The sequence below is a fragment of the Neofelis nebulosa genome, chromosome 8 (genome assembly GCF_028018385.1).
Source record: "Neofelis nebulosa isolate mNeoNeb1 chromosome 8, mNeoNeb1.pri, whole genome shotgun sequence".
In the NCBI taxonomy this organism is placed as follows: domain Eukaryota; kingdom Metazoa; phylum Chordata; class Mammalia; order Carnivora; family Felidae; genus Neofelis; species Neofelis nebulosa.
The window spans coordinates 83,582,250-83,603,034 of record NC_080789.1 but is presented as its reverse complement, the minus strand read 5'-3'; the positions used below and the strand labels follow the sequence as shown (position 1 = coordinate 83,603,034).

The 20,785-nt window shown below is 37.4% G+C and overlaps 1 protein-coding gene and 1 pseudogene across 14 annotated transcripts in view; both read right to left on the bottom strand.

The window, feature by feature from the left end:
* LMNTD1 (lamin tail domain containing 1) overlaps window positions 1-20,785 on the bottom strand; it is a 485,471-nt gene that overhangs the window by 208,955 nt on the left and 255,731 nt on the right. The window lies entirely within an intron of this gene.
* Window positions 7,014-18,515, bottom strand: LOC131483866 (protein kinase C-binding protein NELL1-like; annotated as a pseudogene).

Genomic DNA, 20,785 nt, shown 5'->3' with positions numbered 1-20,785 from the left:
CAGGTTTGGCTGGAGAACTTCCTGAGAGTCTTGCTGAATCTTCCTTAGGCTGCATGGTAGTCTAGAATCCTTCCATATGACTTTCCTTCCCTTTTCTTGTGCTTGGTCCTTGCACAGCACCTTCTCGGACTCCCACCAATTTTTCTCTCACAGAAATCAAATCTGTATGTATTTAATCCCATTGTGGCATTTGCAACTGGAAAGGCCTAGACTAACAAACATTATGACTTTCTGATCCTTCAAATAATCAGAATACCTTAAAATTTTTTATTTGAAGGCAGATATGTATCTACTTTATACAGTGGTTTTACCAAGTTGTTTGGTTGTATATCTGTATAGCTAAAAGGAGAGGGCATAATACAAATACATAATACAAAGTTCAAAGCTTTGTTCTGGCTTATTTAAACCTGGGGTTGTATCTGCCTCTTGGAGTATACTGATGTGGAATGAACAGCTCAAGATCCATGTAGAATGAACAGCTTAAGATCTACATCAGTGTAGCACAGTTAGCCCCTTAGGCCATCGAAAAACTGCTGATAGAATGATGAATGACGAAAAAGACTGCAGTAGCTATTACAGGGTTTTGTGATGAGATAAAGAGAAATAGAGTTATCATAGTGCTCAGGTATGAAGTAATTGGTATTGGATCTTGCTGACAATTCCTTTAAGATGGAACATGGGAGAACCAAAACCACACCTATACTGAAGGCAAAAAAATCTGGCCAAGAAATGATGTACTTAAATAGTTGGCCCGAAATTTCCTTTTGAAAAGATAGGGTGCTTATACATTATACCCAACTTGAAGACGATATAATATAAATAAGTTTTGGTCTTCTTAAATGCTTCAATAGCAGCCACTTTCTTGTTTTAGCCTATTTTGAGTTATAGGACTTTCATCTCTATGCCTCAAGCCGTGGTGGTGTTTCAGGCTGTGACAAAGGGGCAATCTCCCACGCTATAAACTTTAACTCCATGCTATAAACTTTAACTCCATGCAGCTCTTTCAAATTCCAGCATTTTCATGCAGGATTTACAGTCCTGATTTTTAACATATACATACACATAAGCAGACTGCCAAGTATATGTTCATAATATATGGTGATTCTTAGGACTAAAATATTCATATATACTTCATATATATATGATTCTTAGGACTAAAGTATTCATATGTACTTCATATATATATATATATGAATATTGCAGTATACAATGGCCATCTTGCAAGCATCTTAGATGGTACCCTGTATCATAGCATAATCCCTTTAAATTTGACTTTAGGTAGCATAAACAATCAGGGACAACTGATTCTTTTATTAACTATCATATTGTCTAAGAAGAGTTGTTTAGCTGATAAGAGTTGAGTCTGTGGTGCTGAGCAAGATTAGTAGTATATAGTACTCTAGAGAGTCTCATTTTCAATAAAACACATGAATTAGATATTGTTGGTGGATATAAATTATGTTTGAAAATTTTATGTTAAAAATAGCTTATCTTATAAAATATAAACATAAGTTAATACCCAGTTTAATTTAATTTTCTTCAAAATATTTCAATTGAGTAATTGAAAGAAATATCATTTTAAAAGGAGTGGAGTGTTGAAAATAGGAAAAGCCATGAAGATGTGGAATTATTTCTGTGACAGTTTTTTCTTTCTTTCTTTCTTTCTTTCTTTCTTTCTTTCTTTCTTTCTTTCTTTCTTTCTTTCTTTCTTTCTTTTAAATTGATACCATGATAATAACTACCTCTAAAACATATGCATATTGGGAAGGAGAGGTAAGAAATTGGGGAATTAATTATAAAGCTTATAAGAATTTTGTATGGTTATCTTAAACTATTCAGTATACATATTTTTAGTAATGGAAAATACATACTACTTGAAAGAGAAAAACATTTTGTGTTTCTCCTCTACTTTTACTCTACTACTCATAATAACTCACTTTTGACACCAGATGTGTGGGCTTTTCATACCAAACAATTCTCCAGCTTTCTGGATACCAACTAGGTATCCTATAACTTAACTGCTGCATTGTACCACATCTCACAGGTTAGGGGCCTAGTATCACAAGAATACCCTCTCCCATCAACTTCAGATGCCAATCACAAGTCCAGGCTGTCACCTGTGCTTCTGACTAATTGGCTCTAAATCAGAGATACTATGACCTTCTCCCCAAATTTGATAATCTGCTAGAATGGCTCACAAAACTCAGGAAAACAGTTTACTTATGAGATTAACATTTTATGATAAAAGGGATACAGCTCAAAAACCGTCAGGTGGAAGAGATGCAGGTGGAAGGTTTGAGGGAAGTGGCATGGACTTTCCATGACCTCTCTGGACATGCCACTCTCCCAGCACCTCTATATGTTCACCAACCAGGAAGCTTTCCTAATCCCTTTGATTAGGATTTTTACAGAAACTTCATTATGTAGGCTTGATTGATTAAATAATTAGCCACTGATGATTAACTCAACCTCCAGCCCTTTTACATCCTCTGAGGTCAGAAGGTGGGACTGAAAGTTCCAACCCTCTAATCAGTTAGTTCCCTTAGCAGCTACCCCCCATCCTGCGATTATCTAGGGGTTTTTCAAAAATCACCTCAGTAACATAAACTCAGATGTTGTTGAAATATGTTTGTTGTGAATATCAAGATATAGCAAAAGAAACTATGCAAAATTAAGCATAGAGATCACAAAAAGACTGAAAAATTATTTGTGGGACAGTATAGTCTAATGTATGTGTAATTAGAGTCTCAGAGGAGAGAAAATAGAAGGACAGAAAAAAATGTTTGAAGAAAGAATGTCTAAACATTTTTCAATTTGATGACAATTATTAACCCAAGATCCAAGAATCTCAACACACCCAAAGCAGCATAAATGTAAAGAAAACCATGAAAGTCACATTATAGTCAAGTATCAGACAAATAAGGAGACAATCTTAAAAGTAGCTAGAGAAAAGTAGACACATTACATACTGAGAAGCAAAGACAAGAAAGAAAAAAACAAAAAAACAAACAAACAGAAAAACAATTGGAAATATCTCTCAAGTAGTATCAACCTAGAATTCTATACCCAGTGAAACTATCTTTCAAAAATCAAGACTAAGTGAAGACTTCACTGGACAAACAAAGCTGAGAGATAACAGAGACAACAGTCAATTACAATTGACTTCACCTTTTTCATATAATTTGAATTATTTGAAAAAAACTTGCATTACTTGGAACTAGCAAAGATAGCTCAGACTTCTTTGAAATTTAAAGGCTTATCCTCTTCCACTCTCCCTCACACACAGCATTACAGAGTGGGTCCATGTTAAATAATCCCAAGACATGAGGTAAACCTGTGCATTCCTCATACAAATTTGCAGGATTTCCTCATCTCATCTATCGTACTTTATCACAGTATGATGGAATTGTACTGTCATACAGCTTCTCAGTCTAAATATTACTAACTTTATAAGACATAAATCACAGAAAATCTAAATATTACTAACTTTATAAGACAAATCACAGAAAAGAGAACTCCCCTTTTTAAAATAAAGGTAAACTGTATTAGTTTCCTCATATCTATATAAGGTTCCTTCTATCTCTGAAAGTACATAAGCCCAATAAAAATGCTTCCATAACCACTTACTGAATAAGAACTCTGCAATGCTATCCCTGTAAAACTAATAAATACATAATTATAAATTGTGTTAAGTGTTACACAGGACAAAACATATTGCTATAAGATAAAATAATAGGGGATCTAATATAGGTTGGGGAAGGCTATACACTGAATTGCATCTGCCCTCCTGCTAAATTCATATACTGAATCTCTAACCCCTAATGATAGTATTTGGAGATGGGGTATTTGCAAAAGAATTAGGTTTAGATAAGGTCATGAGGGTGGGGCCTTCATGATAGGAATAGCTCCCTTTTTTTTCAAGTTTTTATTTAAATTCTAGTTAATTAATATACATGGCAAAATTGGTTTCAGGTGTAGAATTTAGTGATTCATCACTTACATATAATACCCAGTGCTCATCACAAATGCCCCCTTTAATGCCCGTCATCCATTTAGCCCATCCCTTCACCCACCTCTTTCCATCAACCCTCAGTTTGTTCTCTATAGTTAAGGGTTTCTTACGGTTTGCTTCCTTCTCTCTCTTTCTCCCCCCTTCTCCTATGTTCATCTGTTTTGTTTCTTAAATTCCACATATGAGTGAAATCAGATGATATTTGCCTTTCTCTGACTGACTTATTTCACTTAGTGTAATGCACTCTAGCTCCATCCATGTACTTGCAAATGGCAACATTTCATTGTCTTTGATGGCTGAATAATAACCCATTACACACACACACACACACACACACACACACACCACCTAGGTATCCTATAATTTATTGCTGAACTGTACCACATCCCACAAGTTAAGGGTCTAGAACCACAAGAATTATATGTACAATCTCCCACATCTTCTTTATCCGTTCATCTGTTGATGGACATTTGGGCTCTTTCCACAATGTGGCTATTGTTGATAATGCTACTATAAACATCAGGGTGCATTTGCTCCTTTGAATCAGTATTTTTGTATCCTTTGGGTAAATGATTCGTAGTTCAATTGCTGAGTCATAGGGAGGTAGTTCAAGTTTCTGAGGAACCTTCACGCTGCTTTCCAGAATGGCTGCACCAGTTTGCATTCCCACCGACAGTGTAAGAGGGTTCCCCTTTCTCTTCAGGCTTTTGTTTCCTGTGCTGTTAGTATCAGCCATTCTGACAGGTGTGAGGTGGTATCTCATTGTGGTTTTGATTTGTATTTTCCTGATGGCAAGTGATGTTGAGCATCTTTTCATGTGTCTGTTAGCCATCTGGATGCGTTCTTTGGAAAAATGTTTGTTCATGTCTTCTGCCCATTTCTTAACTGGATTATTTATTTTTTAGGTGTTGAGTTTGATAAGTTCTTTATAGACTTTGGATACTAATCCTTTATAAGATACATCATTTGCAAATATCTTCTCCCATTTCATAGGCTGTCTTTTAGTTTTGTTGATTGTTTCTGGGAATAGTGCCCTTATAAGAAGAGACAACAGAGAGTTTCTGTCTCTTTCTCTTTGCCATGTGAGGACATATCAAGAAGGTGGCCATCTCAGAGCCTGGAAGAGAACCTTCATTGAACCTAACCATGCTAGCACTCGGATCTCAGAATTCCAGCCTCTAGAACCGTGGGAAAACAAATTTCTATTGTTTAAGCCACCTATCCACCTGTCACATTTTGTTATGACCACCTACGCTAAGATTATAAGGCTGTCAAGTAATGCCTCCCTCATGTAGTAACATTTCAGCTGAGACTTAAAGGATGAGTAGGAACCAGACACATAAAGTGTATGAAAAGCATTTCAGGTAGGAGATAGCATGTGAGTGGAACTGCAGCTAAGAAGAGAAGAGTGACTTTGAGGAACTGTAAGAAGGGCAAAGCTATGAGGGTTGAGGAGGAGGATGTGGGGATGGAAAAGCCAGATTAGACAGGTGCTTAAAGGCAACATTACAAATTTTTGTCTTTATCCTATGTGCAAGGTTTAAAGCAAGGTAATAATAGGAACAAAATTTTATTTTAAAAAGATTACTGATTACAGTCTAGAGCAGGGCTGTCCAGTAGAAATACACTGCCAACCACATAGGACATTTAAATTTTCTATTATTCACATTTTTAAAAGTGAAAAGAAATATATAAAACTATTTTTACTGATAGATCTTATTTAACCCAACATATCCAAACCATCAGGTCATTATCATATCAACATACAAGTTCATTGACATCTTACATTTTTTACATTCAGTGTGTACTTTAAACTTCCAGCACATCTCAGTTCAAACCTGCAGCATTTCCAGTGCTCAGTAGCCACATGTGGCTGTTGGCTACCACCTTAGACAGTGCAGATCTAGAGAATGAACTGGGGCGAGGGGGTGCAGGCATGGGAGCAGAGAGCTCAATTGAGAGATTACTGCAGAAGTCCCAGTGAGGCAGGTGTTGCTTGGGTTAGGCTAGTAACAAGTCACTAATAGGCTAGTAACAGAAAGTAAAAGGATTTCAGATTAGTTTGGAAGGAGTTAAGAGCAATAGAAAGGAAGGAATGTGAGGAAAAGCATTAAAAGGTAAATACAACCAGAAATAAACCATAGGATAATTCTAAGACTGTTCCTAATTAATGCTTTTGATCTTAAATTTCCTCTTTGTAGAAGGGCCTTAGCAGGATATATAATTTTACTATCACTTATGATTTTATTATTTTCTTTTTTATACTTATTTTCATTTTTGATCAACTGCTTCTGACTTGGTTTGCTTCAAAATTCCTATTTCTTTTTTCAAAATTCCTATTTCTTTTTTCATCTGCATAGTTAATTCAACCTGATTTAACAGATATAATTGAATGACAGATTTGTGCAAAGCTTTCTGCTAAACACTAGAAAGATTTAAAAAAATAAGAAATGAAACCCATATTAAGAAGTTGAGTCTAATATATGAGAGCTAAAATGTTTACTCTTTCTCTCCATTGTTTTTGCTGGGTTTTGTTTGTTTAGGGGTGACAAAATTACACTAGGCAGCTTTACTTGTAGAATTCGATCCAAAAATCCAGAAAAAGCATAAATAAAAGGAGCTGAGTCTCTATTATGTTAGTACACAAAATAAACCAAAATTTCCATCAACTGTTACCATGAGATCATATAAATGTATTTGCAAATGATCTGATAAGGGAAACATGATTTAAAACATGGGAAACTTCTAACAAGCAGACTTAAAGGCACTGCACTGTATATCCCCTAGATTAGGTTAGCATGAATGAACAAAAAAGTAGGTCCAAAATGGATTCCCCAAACACCTTCTTCAGATGGAGAGTTCAATAATTGTCTGTGGTAAAAAACAAACAAACAAACAAACAAACAAACAAACAAACAAAACCACCAACTCCTATTCTTCATCATATTGGATGGTCATTTTTGTCCATTTTTCCCATGATGATGATTCCATTTTACATCCTTCAGTTATTATGAAAACACTTCAAATCCACAGAATAGCAAACACTTCCATTCTTGCATGTGTAGGTCGTGCAGGGAGATCCAGCCATGTTGACACTGAGCTGCTAAGCCTTAAAATGCCACCTCTGTCCAGACAAGTTTTTCTGATATCATAGGCAGTGTTATCAGCTAAGCAGGGGTCACTGACTCAGCGGGGACAGCAATGCTTTTCCAAGATGACTGTGTACTCGCAGCTCAATTTGGAGCAAGTGGCCTGTAATCTAACTCTCTTTCCAGACACCAGCACTGTTGACAGCTGTGAGTCCAATTGTCTCCATTTTGATACAGCTTGTGTCCATTATGATCTAAATATTGACTCGTGACATTGGTGTCACACTTTGGGCAACAGAAAAGGTCAACGTTTGGATTCCAGCAAACACAAGTTATCTACTGGCAGAGTATCTTTTGGTCCTCACAGGAATGGAGAGAACACCTGTTTTCTTTCACAATCCACACCTGCCATTTGCACTTCAGTCTTCCTTCATGTGGGCAGTCACCAGAGCAGGAGGGCCCATAAAGACAGAGGCAGTCAAATCCCCCTGCCAGGTTGATGGAGGCAGAATCATTCCAACAGGTATAAGTTCGTAAAGCACATCCATCAATGTCAATATAGGCCTCCTTGGACAGTGAATAGGTCCCATCATTATAAAAACCACTTCTGCACTCACAGTCGTATCAACCAGCAGGAATAGTTGTGGCACTCTACGACTTCCCCTGTGCATTCATCAATATCTTTTTCGCAGTGGCTTCCTTTGAATCCAGATGCATTTGTTAAGAGCCACAGATATTCCATATCTGCTGCCCTCTTGGCAGAATTCTCTGCAGATGGTCCCAATCCCCACATAGCCCAGTTTGCAGGTGCAGCAGTGTCCCGGCCAGTGTTGGTGCAGATGGCATTCTCATCCCAGTTGTGCTGCCCATGGCCATATTCATCATACTCTGTACAAGAGAAGTCATCCACAACGAATGTATCCCAGGACACAGTCACAGTGATATAAGCCAGGCAAGTTTACACACATAGTAGTGGCATGACAGTAATGCATCTTAGCTGCACACTCTTCAATATTTCTACAGCAGTCAGAATCTCTCTGGGCAGAGATACAATCATTCTTGCACTCACAAGTAGCTTTTGTGTTCTAGTTTTTGCACTGTGAGTTTTCACCACATTTAGATCTTTCTGTACAAAAGTTATAACTTCTACTGCATGTGATTCTTTTCTGAGCAGTTCAAAGGAGGGCACGCTTCTGTAATTTTTTACTAAAACTCCACCTCAGCATTCCCAGCAGCTTTTAGCTAAAATCCACTGGCTTTCTGAAAGGACTTTTCCTGCACAGACACATTTTGCTCAGCAGACTTTACAGCACTGGCCAGCGATGTGCATGAGGAGGGATCCTGGGGAGCAACCGGGAAGGGGACAGGAAATTCTTCAACATTCCACAGCACCACGTTTGCATGTGCATTTCCTGTAGTGATCACCATCAACCCAGAAGACTTGGTCTCTGTAGAGTGGTCCACTCACTTGGCAAGTCTTCTTGCAGTGACAGTTTTCCAAATGACTAAGTCTTGTCGCTGCATAATGTAGTTTTTTAGGCTTGGCCAAAAGCCTCTGTAAATCCACTATTCCTTGCATCAGGCTTAAAAAAATCACTGCAAGATGGCAAGGGTGATTCAGGTTCAGACACTGTGTTATGTATCCATTTGGCATAAAGATAATATTCCCATCCCAGATGATGATTCCCTTGAATAAATCATGCTTTTGGTTTCACTGACAAATGTGAACTTGTGCCACTGTCCACCTGCCATCCAGTACAGAAGGTTTTCAGTCCTGGGCTTCCTGTTATGTGTATAGTGGTATCAAATCTCATCCCCAAACCATTGCTCTTCAGTTCAAAATAGCTGTGTTCCAGTTCTCAAATGGACAGTGTCACTCCTAAGGTTAATGATTTCTGCTGTACAGTGGTCAAGAAGAATAACTCTTATTCCAGAACAGCTGAGTCAATTTCTTACTCACATGAGGGGCTGCATGGATCTCTCTTTGTATACCCTGGTATACCTTTGTTTACCTTTGTATACTCCAGGTTTCCTCAGTTCATGTCCCCTTCCTACATCTTCAAAGTCAGCAGTGTGGCATCTTAGAATCTCTGCTTCTATCCTCATGATATACCTCTCTTTATCTTGTCTTTCCTGTTTCACAATAGTTTCCAGTTTTCAGTTTCATCCAGAACATTCTCAGACAATGTGTTACACCCCCATTTTTGGCAGAATATCTGATCATTCCATCAGGGTCAGTCAGAAGGACAAAATCACTGTAGGTATTTTGAACAAAATAGGGTTTAACATTGGGAATGAAAGACTTACCAAACCATTCAAAGGGCTAGGAGAGCGAATGTCAGGGAAGCCCCTGCAAGCTTTCAGGAAATCTAGAAGTGCAAGAACATAAGGAAAGCTGCTTCCATTGACCTTAGCTGATTCACAAAAGTGAATGTTTCTCAGGAGGATGTTTGGAAGCCACTGGAAAAACTTCACATTAACCATCTCCAAGCCCTCACCTGCCTGCCACTGAAGAATAGTGGATTTTTTTTTCCTTTTTATATTTTGAGGAAAAACCTCCCATAAGGGAATATAACCTGAAACCTTCTGGTGAGGGATTTTGGAAAATATAGTTCCCAGGATCCTTCCCTGCAATGGAAGGGAGAATATACAAAGAGGGTGGGCATGAAGCTAAGTTGAAATATACAACCATGCATGTGTAGATTGCACATATTGTTAGTTCTGAGATAAAATATTGTATGGCTATAAGTCTCAAATATGCAATTTTAACTTTGTACTCCCAAATAAATTTTTAATTAGATTTCTAACATTTATATCCTGAATAATGTTTCTTTCACCAGGGTCAGAAAGTACCTTAGGGAGTTCAAAGGCAACTAAGCCCTGGAAAAATATTGAGAGACTGAATACACAAATGGAAAATAGACCATATATAAAAATAGAACTTTGATCCACAACCTGCAGCAACCTGCCCAGGAAACCAATCCCTTTATGTGCAATAAACAACCCAGGAAGCCAGCCAACTTTAAATCAGACTACAGGAAGCCAGATTGCTATCTCTAGTGACAATCCAGGAAGGTAAACAATAACTTCTGTAACAATCAGCCCCAAGTGGCCAGGACTTGATTAATAACTGACAGCTTCCCTACTTTTTGTCCCCACTTTCAATTTAGGACCAAGCAGAGAAAGTCAAGTACACACCCTAACCAATCACATAAAGATGCTCCACTTCTAGTTAGCCTGCTTACAGCTTCTCCATGACAACAACCTCCAATCAGGACACACCTGAAGCCTTTCCTTTTTTCCACTCTGAAGCTTTCCCAATTTTGCATTTTTCATTTGGTTGATTTTGTTTCTATAGCACTGATCAATTTCGGATTTGATCTAAAAAGAAACTGTATTTTGCAAGGGAAATAATGCATGGATTTCTAGGCACCAATTTTCCCATATGTAGCAGGCACTATGGCACAATGGTTAAGTGCCTGAGTTCTGGAATCAGAAAACCAGACTTCATCTTTGTATCATTTTCACTGTCTAGCTGTATTATTTAGGGTTGTTAAAAGGATTAAACTAGGTGATTGTTGTGAACTGCAATATCTAATTTCGTACTATCATTATCTTCTCTTTCCAATCTCATGACCTCCATCCTGTTCCACACATAAATTACCTCTTCATTCATCATCCTTTCTCCATCTGATCCTTCCTTCAGCTCATCTAACAAGAAGCAACCAAATAAATCTTCCTCAACTACTATCATTCCCTACTCAAAAAAACCCAAGGCCTTTAAAGACATCCATAATCCACCTTTCCACATCTTCTCACTCTCTCTTACAAGAATGACCTTCCATGCTAGCCAAACACATATTCACTGGTCTAGAAGTATCCCACAAAATCCCATGCAAATGACAATTTTCCCTCCATTGCTCATATTTGAAATAAACCACACCTCCTTTCTCAATATCTGAATCTTACATTTCATTTACAGTCCAGCTCAAATCCTCTCTCTCCCATGAGGCCTTATCAGACAACTGCATTCCATAGTGATTTCCTCCTCTCTAAAGCCCTAAAGCTTTTATTAGATTCACTGAATCATATTCTGGTTTGAATGGATACAACTTTTCATGTATGTGTATCAAAACCTCAGTGAGAAAATAATATTTCTGAAGGCACGGACAGTAGTTTATTCTTTTTTGTGTATATGTAAGTATAGGAACAATAATCATTATTCAGAACTATGGTTCCATTACTGTGCTGAACATTTCATTTTATCTGATTTAATCCTCTCCAGAACTCTTGAGGGAGAGACTATAATTAGTCACTTATCAGGCAAGAAAATTTAAGCATAGAGAGGTTGAGTTATTTGCCCAAGTTCACAGGATTAGTAAGATGGATTTGAACCATGTAGGTATCTCTGACTCCACAGCTTATGCTATTAATAACATTTTGTGGATTAATTAAACATACGGATTTATGAAATCTTTCCAGACATGCATATACATTTCCTCTCTTTATTTCCAATGTCCCCTTCAGAAACCCAAATATGGGATTCATTTTAGAGATCATATATTTCCACAATACAATCAATTTCCTAAGGCATTTTTTCTTTAATCGGTGATCAGAAAGGCATCAAAAAGTACATTTACTGGGGCACCTGGGTGGCTCAGTCAGTTAAGTGGCTGACTTTGGCTCAAGTCATGATCTTGCATTTCATAGGTCCGAGTCCCATGTCGGCCTCTGAGCCTGCTTTGGACTCCATGTCTCCCTCTCTCTCTGTCCCCACCACTACTCACGCTCTCTCTCTCTCTCTCTCTCTCTCTCTCTCTCTCAAAAGTAAATAAACATTAAAAAATTTTTAAAAATACATTTCCTTAGACACATAAGTTGTTCACAATTGAGACATTGCAGAAGAAATCATATGAGACCATGAAACATCTATTTGCCATTCATTCCTATTTTGAGCAGAATTTGGGTGCCACTATTCACTGCTGGGTTTTAGAATACAGGTCTTAGGTCCTAGCTAAAAAGAAGAATAGTTGTTATTTATTGCATTTCAGTAATATATGATGATCAGAACTAATGTAAAATTTCAAATATTGAATATTCCATAAAGTTTTATTGTGAGAAAGGATATTTTTGGCTTTTGATTCATTTGTTTTTTACTTGTTCTCCCAATAATTTTGGTATATATTAATTTTTAAAATGGTGTGGGGTGGGGTATCTGGCAGGCTCAGTTGGAAGAGCATGTGACTCTTGATCTCAGAGTCATGAGTTCGAGCCCCATGTGGGGTGTAGAGATTATTTACATAAATAAAATGTAAAAATAGTAAAATAAAATGATGTGGAGAGGTAGAAGCATGGTGAGGTTGGAAAAAAGTATCTTACTGTTTTAAATTCTTTAATCACAGAAGTATATGAACTCCCTTGAGTCTTACTGAATTAAAACAAACAAACAAACAAACAACACTACCTAATTTTAAACCTGACCTCAATTCAAGAATGTTAAACTGATTTGGCTCTTTCTGCAACCCATGGAAAGGAAAGGAAATCCTGACAAGGAAATTCTAATTCAAAGAGGGTAATGTTAAACAAAGATCTTTCTCCAAAGTATAAAGAGGCCATATCTTTATTTTATTCTTGTTTGTTCAATAAAAATACAAATGTATGGAAAGGAAATGAAAATTTCAATCAACATTCAGTGGTAATTAAAAGCAATTGTAGTCCTCAGGCTGTTTCTTTCCAATATGATCCAGTGATCAGAAGGAATTGGAAATGATTACATTTTAACTAGAAACACATTTCTGTCCAGAACTGAGCTTCGAAGCATGAAAAAGGCACAGTGGTGGCCCCTGTTTGTGTTTCCATCTGGGGCTCTAATTTGAACTTCAGTGATTATTCTGCCAGACTTCTGGCTGTGCAAAGATCCAGAAAGTCAAAGCCAGCATATTCTTGTATGCTATTTCATGCAAAAAAATAAAATTGCACCAATTACCATGTTTGCATTTTGTAGAATGGCTCTATTTAAATCGATTATAGGTTAAACAAGAGTGTTTGTAAAATTCACAGCTCAGAGTTAATCTGGCTTTATTCCAGGACATCCGAATCTGAAAAGTGATTGTGAGCACTCTTGGAAAAAAAAATATTTCTATTACAATGGTCTGTAACAGAAAACAGTTTGGAACAATTAAATTTGGCTTGATTTTCTTTTTTTTTTTTTTTTTTTTTTTTTTTTTTTTTTTTTTTAACATTTTTAATTTATTTTTGGGACAGAGAGAGACAGAGCATGAACGGGGGAGGGGCAGAGAGAGAGGGAGACACAGAATCGGAAACAGGCTCCAGGCTCCGAGCCATCAGCCCAGAGCCTGACGCGGGGCTCGAACTCACGGACCGCGAGATCGTGACCTGGCTGAAGTCGGACGCTTAACCGACTGCGCCACCCAGGCGCCCCCTGGCTTGATTTTCAAATTAAGAAATTCATCCCATGGTTGGCCTTTTATCTGAAAGATTTCTTCAAATTCCATTAAAAGCGCTCATCATTTTCTGATGTTGTTAGTGCTTCTAAAATGACATCATCATCAGTGATAAGGATAAAAGCAGTAAAAAATGTAATGCCTCATGCCAGGAATTACTTGGTCATAGAAAGCACCTGAAGGCTGTTGTAGTTGCTCTGTCTTCACAGCTCCTGACACTGGGAATTCCGTTTTCTGTGGCCAGCAAAGAGCAGTGTGAAGTCACAGAAGTCTTGAAAGCGAAAAAGATAGCTCTGTGGCCCCTAAAGAACTTGGCAACTTACTATATTTGACATGAAATATACAGCTTTTTCATTTTCTTATTCTAAGCACACATGAGTCTTTTTGATCAATGAATCTCTGCTCCTGATTCTTATCCTTAGGATCTAATTGTTACTTAGAATTTTTATGTAAAGTTTTTAAAGGATATGATATAATTCTTGGGGTTTTCAAAATTTCTTTACAAGGTATGAAAACTTAATTCCTATAAAATAACAGAGTAAGATCCTCCTACCTCTGTCTGTAATCATTCAGTGATATTTTATTACCAAAACATCTTCCTCAGGAAGATAAAGGGGACAAATGCTCTAATAGGAAAAGCAGATTATGATTCACAGGAACTAGTCAGATGCTCTCAGATGGCATATTCTTTTCATTGATTTTATTGCATTTCACAAATACCTATATAATGTTTCCTATGTTCCAGGTGCCGTTCTCAACACTTTACAAATATTAATTCATTTAACCCACATATCAACACTATAAAGCAGGTAGTATTATTAATCCCATTTTATAGACAGGACAGAGAGGTTAAATAACCTGCCTAAGATCACACAGTTGGGGAGTCAAAACGCTGAAGTTCTGCGGTCTGTCTCACGTTTGTAAGAAACCCTGATGGAGCGAACAAGCACACGGACCACACAGACCATCAATAAAAGCTGTTCAATGGCATGGGCTTTGAGAGCAAACGGTAAAACCATTTTATATTTGGTTGTACCGGGGAGAGTAAGGGGCGCCTGGGTGGCGCAGTCGGTTAAGCGTCCGACTTCAGCCAGGTCACGATCTCGCGGTCCGTGAGTTCGAGCCCCGCGTCAGGCTCTGGGCTGATGGCTCGGAGCCTGGAGCCTGTAGCCTGTTTCCGATTCTGTGTCTCCCTCTCTCTCTGCCCCTCCCCCGTTCATGCTCTGTCTCTCTCTGTCCCAAAAATAAATAAAAAACGTTGAAAAAAAAAAAATTTATATTTGGTTGTACCTTAGAGGTGGCTTTTCATGTTTGTCATGTAAAGGGTAGAATTTTCAAATGCTGCCATAAAATCTCTAGCTGCATACGTTGAAAAAAATATACATAAGTCAGATGATTTGTCTGTCTGTCTTTTCTTTTTTTTTTTATTTTTTATTTTTAAAAAAAATTTTTTTTTTTCAACGTTTTTTATTTATTTTTGGGACAGAGAGAGACAGAGCATGAACGGGGGAGGGGCAGAGAGAGAGGGAGACACAGAATCGGAAACAGGCTACAGGCTCCAGGCTCCGAGCCATCAGCCCAGAGCCTGACGCGGGGCTCGAACTCACAGACCGCGAGATCGTGACCTGGCTGAAGTCGGACGCTTAACCGACTGCGCCACCCAGGCGCCCCTGTCTGTCTTTTCTTATTAGCAGGTGATAGCAGGGCTAGATCCTTATAATGCTAAGATTAAAAATAGAAAGAAAATTATATATGTATGTGTGTGTGTGTGTGTGTATATATATATATATATATATATATATATATATATATATATATATATGGTACCATTTATGTAAATAAAACCATAATATGTGTTTTACAAGTACATATACAAAACCAAAGAAGAATATGTAGCAAACACATTAGAAGAGTTTAAATAAAACAGGAGCAGAGCTTTACAGGGACCATTAATCATAGACTAAGGTTTGTGATTAACTCAACTCCCTGCCCCTGAGGTCTGAAGTGGGGAGAAAGCATTTATCTATTTATCCAGGCATGCATAGAATCTTCTTATCTATGTATGCATTCATACCAACAAGGGAAAGTGAGACTGTTTTCAGTGTTGCTGATACTCATTAGATTATTTTATTATATAATAATTTTTAACCCTGGATAGCAGTAGTTCTCCCACATTTTAAGCTTGGAATAATTTGCATTATATAAATTATTAAGGACTCTAAAGAGTTTATAGCCTAAAGAGATATGTCTATATCAATTTATGTCTATTGATACTTTTCAGAATAGAAATTAAGGCTGAGAACATTTAAATATTAATTTAAAAATAACAAGGACAACCTCTTTACATATTAATATAAATAACCTATTTTTAATGAAAAATAACAATTATTTTTCAAAATAAAAAATCTAGCAAGATTTTTACACAGTTTTGCAAATATCTCTGATATTTGGATTAACTAAAGATAGTTAGATCCACATGTCTGCTTCTGCCTTTTGTGTTTGCTGGGTGTTACCTTGGTTGATGTATATAAAGAAAATCTGGCCTCACACAGATGTGTAGATGGAAAAAGAAGAACATTTTAATGGCATTTCAGATAACTGTGGATATGTTTTGATACGATAGAGGAACTTGAAAAGTTATTAATGGTTATTGCAATGTGGAATCAGAAGCCACATCAATGAACTTTTCATACTGTGTTACGTTAAAATTCACCAGTGTATATTATACTTTGACTGGATCTTTTATACATGCATGCTTTGAAACAACATGCATCCATCACCTGAAAATTACTGGTTCAATGAGTTATGGAGATCTTCGGAATGTTGACACATTTCATTAAACAATATCAAAATATCACATTTGTTAACATTCATGTAATAAATGTAAATCTCATCCTAAAAGTCCCTTTTAAATTTGTGGAAACTTCAAGCTCACAGTGGTAGATACAAATTTTCCAAAAATTCAAATTTTCATTTGAAAGCTTAAATGTTATCATTGGCACCTAATAAGTTATTTTCCTTAAAGTGACATACCCACTTCATTCGTTGTTGATAAAATGATAGTGTGTAGACATTCTTTTATGTAAAAATGTTATTCAGCTTGCAACTCAAACAATGATTTTTCCTTTAGACAACTATTGAGCTTTGGTATGCAGAAGAAGTACTTAATGCGTATGGAATATTTATAAGATATGTACTCAAGGGCTGAAATTTCATAAATTTTCACTGCTCTGTCAAGGACATTCTTAAGTAAAACATCTTTTTTAACTGTGAGTACATGGTAATGAAGAACACAATGTCTGGTACTATCTACTTGGTTCCTGCAAAGACACCAGCAGATTTCCCTACCACCAGGACACACTTAATAGAAAATAACATCTTAGCGTCATTTTGAAAATAGTTTGATGTCACAGGATCCTCAGGGATCCAGAGACTGCACTGCTACTCTACAACATGAGATCCATTTGAACTCAATGCCTAAAGAAAGACTTCACATGCTAAACATATCCTAAAATACCTAATGAAATCCGAATCAGGTACTTCCTGAGTCTCAAATAAGAATGCCTTCAGAGTTTTCAGAACCATCTGTTCCTTAATTAATCTTATTCACCTTAGTGATATTTGCGGCATTGATTTTTAAAAAGATAAACATTTAAGTGAATTTTCAAACTTTCTTAACTTCCTATTCCCAAGGATTTCACAGCTTCCCCAATGAGATTTCCAGTTAAATCCGTGAACAATTCTTTTGCTTTATGGCTTATTAGAAGGTAGTTCTGAGGCTGTTTCAGACCTGAGCTGGGTCACTGATCAATACTTAATCAACCCACACACTACAATTCACTAAATCAGTTTTTTGGAGTTGTCCGTCCAATTCTGGTTCCCAGTACATCCCTACTGCATTAAACTTTGCAGAAACGTTGCCACAAGTGTTCTAGTTCTTGCCCTTGAAGCACATCTTGAAATTGGTACTCAGGATATTTTCTGTGTTTCTGTACCCTTCTCCTCACCACCCACCCATTTCTCTCAGTGTTTATGGGATGTTCTCTTTTAATATCAGCCAGGTAAGGAAAGTAACATATATAATTTATCAAGAACATAAATAAATCCCAGTTAACATTAGTCAGTAAAACACTTCTTGGTAGCCTCATGAAGACAGTGGACTGATAAAGGGAGAAGAGCAGCAACATTATAAAGAAGATGAAGTTATAGTTCTTAGCCTCCATAAACTGAAAATATGTTTGAGAGGAAAAGCTCAGCCTTCACCTGAAATGGCAATAACGATTGGAGGTGATATTCAATGAGAAGTCAAATGAGCAATACTAAGTCAGTGCTGTTCCTACAACTCCAAACCAACTCCTGGTTGCATTACCTTTGCACTTGATGTTCCTTCAGCCTGCAAACTTCTTCCCTCAGTTCTCCACACTTTATGCACCTCTCAACTCAAATGTCACCTTAGCAGGGGGACTTCACCTTAGCTAAAATAAGATCCCCTATTACCTTATCCCATTTTAGTTTTCTTCACGGGATCTACCATATCTGATATATTATATATTTATTTCTTTGTTTGATAGTGTCTGCTTCATTTCATTTCAATGTAGGTTCCCCAAGGGCAAGGACTTAATTGTTCACTGCTGTATCTCAGGGCCTAGACAGCTCCTGGTACATAATAGGACACAAGAAGTATTTGCTTATTGAATGAATAAATGAGTGAATGCTATAGCAGCTCAGAATAGGGAGAGGAGACCAGTGGGATTGACCATGTGGTAAGGAAGCAATTTCATAGCCTGAGGTTTGAGCTGGGCCTAAAAGGTTGTTTCCCATATGTAGGGCCAATGAGTAGCCTACTTGTCTTATAGGACTCAAGTGAGATGCCATCTTCTCAGGCAAGCCTTGTTGGGGCTCCAGGACTGGATGAGCTGCCACTGCTTTGGGGGTCTCATAATTCTCCATGTTCTCCCCTATGTTAGAGTTCACTCTAGTGTATCTTGCTTCCTATTTACTTGACTGGCTGTCCCAATAAAGTACTAGCTCTGGGATCATAGAGGCAGTGTCTTATTCATAGTTGTATACTCAGCCATAACACAAATCTACCCCATAAATACTATTTGACTGCATAATCTTGTGAACTAAGCATAAAGCTCATGTAATGGAGTAGGAAAAACATAGTATGGACCAAATCATGGTTTGTGGAGCTGAGACATGGAGTCTGGTTTCCAACTGGGAGATGTTGTGACAATCCATTGTCTTAAAAAGGCCAATATGACCATGTGTCCACGATGAGGCAAGTGAAAAAATAATTAGTCTGAGAGACAAATTATAACCACATTTCAATGCTCTAGGCACAAAATAATAAAGGCCTGGACCTGCCTGGTGGCAATGGTAATGTTCATGAAGGAACAAATGTAGCCAAAGGTTTTGGTCACCGATTCGATATTAAGAGCAGCCATAGATGACTGCACATCTTAAACCTACATAACTATGGAAGGGTAATGCAGTCACTCTAGCTCACATTTCAAATCTTAACCCTTTTAAGAAAAGAATTTTTGGCAAACCATTCACTGTAATGGCACAATTTCTTTATTTCTGTAATGGCACAACTTCTTTATTTCAGTATACTTAATGGTAGACTCTGTCAGAGTTCATTTATACAGCCTATACTCTGATATTAAGCTTTTAAACAAAACTTTAAAAATGTAAGATTAAATTTTTTTCCTGATTGCTGACAGTTATCTATGAAAAGAAGTTAATCTGTAGGAGATAAAAGTAAAGATAATAAAATATTAAATTTCATCCAATTCTTCTTTGGAAGTATCACAGACTTCAGGGCTTCAAGAAACCTCAAAGCAGATAAAGCAAACAGGATTTCTCTCTCATGGGAATTATCTAAGGCTGCATATGGGCTCAGTGGTTCATGGGCTAGGCTGAAGTGGGGAGGAGAGGAGAGGAGATGGGACCACACGTACCAGTTCTTTTCTCTTCCTGCCTTAGAGGTCAGCTCTGGTGCCTTCTCTTTTGCAAATAAAACAGTTGCAGTAAGCTAGTGGAAAATGATAAGCCACCCAAGGTCACAGGGCTGATCAGAGACATAATTAGATCTGGAACTCAGAACTCCTGACTTTCAGGTAAGAAGGCAGAGTAAACATACATTTTTAAAACAGTACTTTTTAGTAGGAATAGGTAAGCTTCAAAAACCAAGGAACAACTTTGGTTCTCTATATCTCCTCCTCGGCAAAGAGGAACACAAGCAAAGAATAACCAGAAGTATTTTTGAAGTGATAACAGGATATAGAAAATCTGAAATGCTAGAAAAATCCATGGGAAGAAGAGGTGTAAAGATAAGGTCCCAATTGGTTTGACACAAATTTTCTTCTTTGTATACTGAATCTGGATCCCTATCATTGTCACTTATATTTTTCTAACCAAAAGCATATGTGGTTTGTGATTATATCAGACCTATCCTTTCTGTGCTTGGTGCAGTTGCATTTTTCACCTTCAGGCATGATAGATTCAGGAGTTCATACGACATCATCTTAATTTAGTCTTGCTTTTCCTTCTTGTCTCTGCTTTTTCTCTTTGATTCAGTTTTTAGATCTCTCCACATGGTGGCAAATTAGCCACTATCCTATCCTCTCAACAAACACAGCCAAAGGTCTCTTTTTCAAAGTTGCAACAAATGCCTCCCAAATTGAATTCCATTGGCCTTTATTATGTCATGCGGCCTTCTATGAACCAGTCATTGTGATTAAGGGAGTGATAATTGACCAAACATGGGTCATGTGCCCACAGATGGAATGAGTAGATGGGCCAGTTGCATCAAATTTCATGGACCTTAGTAAGAAAGAATAATTTTCCTAGAAAAAAAATCAGTGTGCTCTTACGAAAAAGAGAGAAAATAGACGTTGGGTACAGTGATGGCAGCTGTCTGCTATACCAACTCAACCTAATTCAAGTCAAAGTGTATTCCCCCAAGCAAACATGTGTTTGGAATTGGGCCTGGAATGTTTTCACGAAAATGAAGCAGTTAGAGCTTGTTCCATCTATCTTGTATCTTTTCCTCTCTCTGCACATCCTTTCTGTGCTTTCTGAAATATTTCTTCAGCTTAAGCATAGTTTTTGCTTTCTTCTAACCAGCTTGTCAGGGCTTCAACTTGGTAATAGCCATCTCTCACTGTGCTCTTTCAGTTTCTGCACTGTCTGCTAATTGCCTCATTCTCATTAGT